Source organism: Pan troglodytes, chromosome 6 (assembly GCF_028858775.2).
Source record: "Pan troglodytes isolate AG18354 chromosome 6, NHGRI_mPanTro3-v2.0_pri, whole genome shotgun sequence".
Lineage (NCBI taxonomy): Eukaryota > Metazoa > Chordata > Mammalia > Primates > Hominidae > Pan > Pan troglodytes.
In genome coordinates, this window is record NC_072404.2 from 22,680,067 (window position 1) to 22,687,464 (window position 7,398).

At 35.0% G+C, this 7,398-nt stretch overlaps 1 pseudogene; it reads left to right on the forward strand.

Moving 5' to 3' along the window:
• The first annotated feature begins 6,358 nt into the window (after nt 1-6,358).
• On the forward strand, nt 6,359-6,627 carry LOC100613366 (U6 snRNA-associated Sm-like protein LSm5; annotated as a pseudogene).
• Nucleotides 6,628-7,398: the final 771 nt, after the last annotated feature.

Below are 7,398 nucleotides of genomic sequence, written 5' to 3' on the forward strand. Positions count from 1 at the left end.
CTTTCTCTTTTACCTTTTATTTCCCAAGGTAATTTAATGTTTGGCTGAAGTTCAGCACAAAAAAAAAAAAGAAAAAAAGAAAGAAAGAAAAAGAAAAGGAAGAAAGAAAACGGAATGAATTTAAGAACTGTGTGCATGCCATTGTTCAAATAGAAATTCCTGAGGGTTACTCTGTTTACAGGAATATAATTAACAGCTAAAGAGATTGGGTCCTTTTTTTTTTCAGAGAGAAGGAAATAAAAATTCTGTTTTAAAATTGAACAATTTTCATAATTTGATTATTCTTTACAATTTTTCTATAAAATCTTTACTGCACAAAAAATTAGAAAAACAGGCCATTTGATAAGTTTAAATTTATCCAATAGTTAGATACTGTTTAATTAATTGAGAGTATTTAATTACTGTTAAAATAACGTAGGGCAGTGTGTCATCAAATTTGGCATACCTGTTTTTTGTACAGCCCAGGAAACAGGAACAATTTTGACATTTTTAAACGGTTGGGGAAAAAAAAACCAAAAGAATCATATTTTGTGACATGTGAAAGTTATATGAAATTCAATTTCAGTGTCCTTAAGTAGAGAGAGATGTGGCGGATGACATGCAGCCATGTGCATTCGCTTACTAGTGTCTATGGCTACTTTTGCACTGCAACAGCAAAGTCCGGTACAGTCCAGGACAGTGGATACCAAAATCTGTGCACACTCAAAGTCCCATATCTGGCCCCGCGTGACCCACAGTTATGAAAAGTTGGTCCTCCATATATGCAGGTTTGGCATCCTGTGAACCCAATATTTTTGATCCACTTTTGGTTGTGGATGCAGAACTTGCCCATATGAAGGAATATATTTATTAAAAAAAAATCCTTCTCTTAGTGAACCCACACAATTCAAATCTATGTTGTTTAAGGGTCAACTGTGCTTGTGACAGGGACTGTATGATCTGCAAAACCTAAAATATTTACTATCTTTAGTAAATGTTTACAGAAAATGTTTGTTGAACCTTAATGCAGGGTATTGTTTATAAATTCCTTCCTTCCTTCCTTTCTTCCTTTGCTTCCTTCCTCCCTCCCTCCCTCCCTGTCTTCCTCCCTCCATCCCTCCATCCCTCCCTTCTCCCACTCTTTTTTTGTTTCTTTTTTTTTGTGGGGAAGGGTCTAATTGCTCTGAATACATTAACAAATATACTGTGCAAGAATGGGAGTGATGATTGTCTTGCTACTGATGTTAAAGGGGGTGTGCTTCTAGTATTTTAACTTTAGATGTAGTGCTGGATTTGGCTGAGTTGACCATGTTAAGAAGGTAACCATTATTCTTAAACTACATCTCTTAAAAGCAGGACTGTTGGATTTTGTTCTATAAAGATGGGCATATGGATTTTCTCATTTGATATAGAAAATTTTACTGTTTTCCTAATAAAACTTTCCATTGTCCTGAAAGAAACTTCATGTAGCTAGGTTGTATATTCTTTAACTGTACTGCTGATTTGTGTACTTGTCTAACTGTGCTTTCTTCCTTACATAGGATTCTCAAAGGAACCCTTCCCTGGAACATGCTATTCAAATGGAATCCTTCTTGCTGAAGGTTATGAAACTTGACATATAATTTTAATTTTAAATCCAGCCAGCCTTTGCAAAGCAAAGAAATGGCTGCGCAATAATCCTTACATTTCTCTGTTAGTGAAAAGTCTGGGAAAGCTTTCAACTTCTTGTTGACTGAGAGTGGTTATGGAAAAATCTCCAAATATTCTGCATCCCTGTTAAACTTCTCACATAATATTCATTTAAATACATTATAAGATAAGAGTGAGAAATAGGAAGTCGAGTACCTGTGGGGTAGTGAAACTAGACCCTGTAATGTCTGAGCTGATCAGTGTCTTTGGGTCTCTCCCACTAGGGTGATAATGCAATGTGTCCTCTAACCCAGGACAATTTTGAAAGTAAAAGGAGGTAATAAAGTCATTGGAATTATAGCATCTTAAAATAATATTTTGAAATATATATTTGTCATCCAAAATTTGTTTTATTGTGTAATAGATCACAAATAGTTCTATGAAAGATTATTCTTAGAAGTAAAATTATTTAAAGTATATTCATGTACATGATGGCAAATTATACAAATTATTCTTTGTATATAATTATGTTAATCATTTTCTTAACTGTACCTATCTGATACCAGGTGGCTGGTATTTTTCTGGCATTAACTGTCTTTATTTTTTCAATGTGACCTCATATTTATTTTTTCATAAAATTGCCTGCAATAATCTTCAAAATCAATCTTACGGTTAATGGATTTGGAATTGTCAACAGCTTCAATTGACTCTTCCTGTAGGTCATATTACATCTTATTTTTAATTAAGAAAATAATTTTTCTATAGCCAATGGGTTACCCAGTAATTTGAGAAAGTTCAGTTCACTGGAGGACAGTTTTAATTCTAATTTTAATCTTACTGAAATATTATCTCAAATATTGTCTTTTAGCCTCTGCTTAGAGTACCTTCCTCAACAGTAAATTTTACAAGATGAAACAAGTATCATAAGTCATCTTGCCTTATAATTATTTTAAATGTTTCATTAAATTTCCAAGCTACAAAATTGTAGGGCCTCTCTGTTTCATTCTATTCAGGAACAGAATATAAGTGTGTCTAATTATATACTCTTTTAATAATAAATCAAGCTATTTTGCTCTTGGAGTTGATTCTTTTGAGGGCATTGTTCTATATTTTTACAAGTTTAATTGGTCACATAAATCATTGGTTAAATATAGGATTAGGATTACCTATTCACTTTGTGTGTGTGTGTGTGTGTGTGTGTGTGTGTGTATGTGTCCATCTGTTTGTCTGTATTTCAGTTTATCAGTCTCTTACTAAGAAAATATATATACATTTTAAAAGGCTGACAGTGGAAAGTAGGTATTCCTCTTGCCCAGTCTATGGGTCTTCTTGAGGCAATAACGGTTTATACATCTACCTATTTATGTTTGTATATTAACACAAATGGTGCCATTCAATGAATACTTCTGAACCTCTTTTTTTATGTAATAATATTGAAGATTGTACCATATTAGGACAGGTATTTGTGAAACTATTCAGCAAATGAAAGAGAATAATGTCTTGCAGAGAGCATTTATGTATCACTATTTTCTAAATCCTGTAGAGGCAAATAGTTATTTTTAAAAATATTGGGTTTGGAGAAAAAAGACTCTTTGGGTTAAAGGAATAGATACCTCCAGAATTCATTATTGAGCTGTGCAATTTTACACCAAACATTTAAATGCATAGTGTTTTTATAAGCCTCTCATAATCAATGTCTGTAACCTACAGGTTCTTGCTCTGTCAAAATTAGTTACACTTCCCATTGCAAAACAATAATGTTTTATTTCCATTAAGCATGAAGTCTCTGAACTTGCAGCGTAGTACATCTAAACACTTGATAAACCTGTGGTATTTTTACAGTATGAATATAAATGAGATTTATTCCTTGGTATTTGCCCTGTGAGCTAAGTAAGATTAAGTAGAATTGTGCATGTAGCTTTTGGATTAGAGATTCAAGTCCTTCAATCAGGCTCTTACCTGTAGCTTGTCGTGATAACTTTGTACTTTTTCCCATAAAAATGCTGTTATATCTTAAACAGGCATATCATTTTTTCCTCCCATGGTGGAGATCAGGGACTCAGCCTGGCCAGTTTCCTCAGCCCAGGTCAGGGAGGGCCTGTTTTGGAAGACATGAATAAAATTAAAATGGATTGTGCAGAGCTGGGAGGCAGCCACGGTAAATCTGAAGTGAGATCCCCAAATAGTTCTCAAGCAGATGAAGAATAGATACAGAAAATGGGAAGAAGAAAGCAGAGCCAGAGAGCAACAGAAGCAGGGAAAGGAGGGAGACAATAATGGGTTTGGGGAGGAAAGAGTGGTAGGGCTCTTGAGTGATGTGTGGGGCATTTGGCTCCATTCAACAGGCTGGAGAATATGGATGTGGTCTTACCATGAGATTAGAGGATAAAGAACCTTTTTAAGATGGCAAATAAGGTGTTATAATGTGATCCGAGTTTTAAAAGTTATGTTTTAACATGAAAAAATAAATATATTCATAAGTTGCAGACATAAAAGCACCAAGCCATAGAATAAAGTATGTTTCTAGGGAAATTATGAATCTTTCCATAGGGAATCATTTTATTTGGATAGCTTCAAAAATTCTAACAGAAGATTATCTCCTGAAAGAGAATATAGCACCTGTAGTTGATCTTCTTCTTAAGGGCTAAATATTGTATATACAAATCCACAATGAAAATTAGTTTTCAAAGATGTATTTCTAAAAGTCAACTAAATTGTATATTCTTGTAAGTACAAATTGACATTTTCTGTGCTTGATGATTAAACCATACACTAACAGTCCTCAGTCCTGCTAAAACTCTTCATTCATTTCCCTCTTGATTTTATTTATTTATTTATTTATTTATTTATTTATTTATTTATTTATTTTTTGAGACAGGGCCTCAGTCTGTTTCCCAGCTTGGAGTGCAGTGGCATGATCACAGTTCACTGCAGCCTCTACCTTCTGGGCTCAAGCGATCCTCCCACCACAGCCTCCAGAATAGCTGGGACCACAAGCACGTGCCACCCATACCCAGCTAATTTTTGTGTTTTTTGTAGAGACAGGGTCTCACTAAGTTGCCCAGCCTCCCAAAGTGCTGAGATTACAGGTGTGAGCCACTACACCCGACCCCTCTTAGTTGATTAATACAGAATTTTAAGTTCATATTTTTACCATTGCTATATATTGTTTTTAAAGAATTACTGTACAAAATATTGTTGATTGTTTACTTAAGACTATTTTTCTTTCATATAGCTCTCTTTTCTAAAACACTGATTTGGTTCAGCTTTTCCCTTTCTACTGGGCTGTTTTATATTTAAGGTGGGCCCCATAGCCAGACTCAGGGGCTAGATTGATTAGTGTATTCCAGTGGTTCTTAACCAGGGGACATTTGGCAATGTTTGGAGACATTTTTGATTGTTGCAATTGGGGAGGGTGCTATAGGTATCTAGTGGGTAGAGAGCAAGGAGGATTCTAAACAATGTACAGAATAGCTCCCTCCAACAAAGAATTATCCATCCCAAAATGTCATTAGTGATGAGGCTGAACCGCTGGTCTATTTTTACCCATTCATGGTGGTCATCTTTCTAAATCACTGTTGGTTTAGGCATAAACATGTGATATAATTCTTGCTGATGAAATAGGGGAAATATAAGGAAAGTTTCTTCTCATTAATACAAATCAATAAATGTAAAGAAAATGGCTCCCTTTTCCACTGATATAGTCAGATGTGGATGCAATGTATTGAACTCTGACAGCAACCTTAGTTTCATGAGGATGATTAGGAAGAACAACGTTGATGTACCTTAAAGAGACTGAGAGAAAGATGGAGAGAATCTGTGTCAGGCTGAAGGCTGGTTAAAGTATCAGAATCACCATTTTAACCAGCCTCCAGCCTGAAACTGTCGTATCTTAGGGCTTTTTCTAAGAAAACAATTTTCTTCGTATTGTTTAAGCCAGCTGAGTTTTTGTTACTTTTAGCTATCAGGCAGCATCTTAATTGATAACATTATTTAGCATTTGTTTATTTCATAATTAAATATTTAACCTTTTTTGACATTTAGTTTCATTTTTGATTGAAATTTCTTTTATGTCATATCTTTATCATTATTTATTTTACTTTACTAATAGGCTGGGTAAAATTTTTGTGTGTGTATAATTTTAGAAGAAGGGTACATTGGTGATATTAATTAATCTTTGTAAGTCTAAAATGCCTTTTTGTTCATCTCATGGGAATGAGAGCTTGCTTGAATGTTGGATTATTCATAGTTCAGTACATTTTAGATATAGCTGTTGAGGGTTCTGACTGTTTAGTGTACACCATCTTCTATTTGGTATCGAAGAAAGGTTTGAGGACCATCTGTCGTTATTGTGTGACCTATCTTTTTTTCTTGTCTAGAAGCATGTAGAATTATTTGCTTGTTATTAAAATTAAAAATGTTAATCAAGGCCGGGCGTGGTGGGCTCATGCCTGTAATCCCAGCACTTTGGGAGGCTGAAGCGGGCGAATCACCTGAGGTCAGGAGTTCGAGACTAGCCTGGCCAACATGGCAAAACCCAGTCTCTATTAAAAATACAAAAATTAGCTGGGCATGGTGTTGCACACCTTTAATCCAAGCTACTCAGGAGGCTGAGGCAGGAGAATCGTTAGAACCTGGGAGACGGAGGTTGCAGTGAGCCAAGATGGCACCACTGTACTCCAACCTGGGCAACAGAGCAAGACTCTGTCTCAAAAAAAAAATGTTAATCAAGGCCATTTCCATCACAGTTATGGCGGCTAACACTAGTACCAGCTCCTTACAGCTGCTACTGCTAGAGCTTGTAGACAAATCTAAGAATCAAAAATTCTCACTGTGATGAAGTGATAAGGAAATTGTTGGTACTCTTCTAGGATTTGATAACTTTGTCAATATGGTACTGCAAGATATCACTGAGTTTGAAATCCCACCAGAAGAAAGAATACTAAATTAGATCAGATTTCACTAAATGGAAATAATATAATAATGTTGGTTCATGGAGGAGGAGGACCTGAGGTATGAGTGTGTTCCCTTAACTTATGCTGGATTCTGTTTTGTCTTGTAATGAAAAGAAAATAGATTTTTTTTTTGCCTTTTAGTGTTTAGATCCTGTAAGGCTAAGTTTCCTATTAAGGGAAGTGTTTTGAAGATGTATACCCATTTTTGTAAGTTAATCATGATTATCTTGGAAAAAAAAGAAAAGAGTTTCTTTGAAGACTAAAATAGAAGTGTTTTGGTTAAAAAATTTCATCAAGATATTATAAAATATAAATTGCTACTTCTTAATTTTGCCTAAGACTCAATAAATGTGTCTAATTATAAACACCCAAGGCTGTGTTCAGTTTCTAGAAGTGTTTCTTCTTATCATCTAGCTGGTTATTGATTTTCATTATGATCAACTCTTTATTTCTGTAAAACTTGTTTTCCAGATTTCAGATGTTCCTTGACTTACGGTGGAGTTACATCTTGATAAACACATTATAAGTTGAAGATATTGCGAGTTGAAAATGCATTTAATATACCTAAACTACTGAACATTGTAGCTTAGCCTAGCCTACCTTAAATGTGTTCAGAACGCTTACATTAGCCTTCAACTGGGTAAAATCGTTTGGCAACACACTGCACTGTAGAGTATTGATTTACCCTCCAGATCTCATGGCTGACTGGGAGCTGGGGCTTGCTGCCTCTGCCCAGCACAAGAGAGTCTGCTACTACATATTACTACCCTGGAAAAAGATCAAAATTCAAAATTTAAAGTATGATTTCCACTAAATGCATATGGCTTTTGCACCA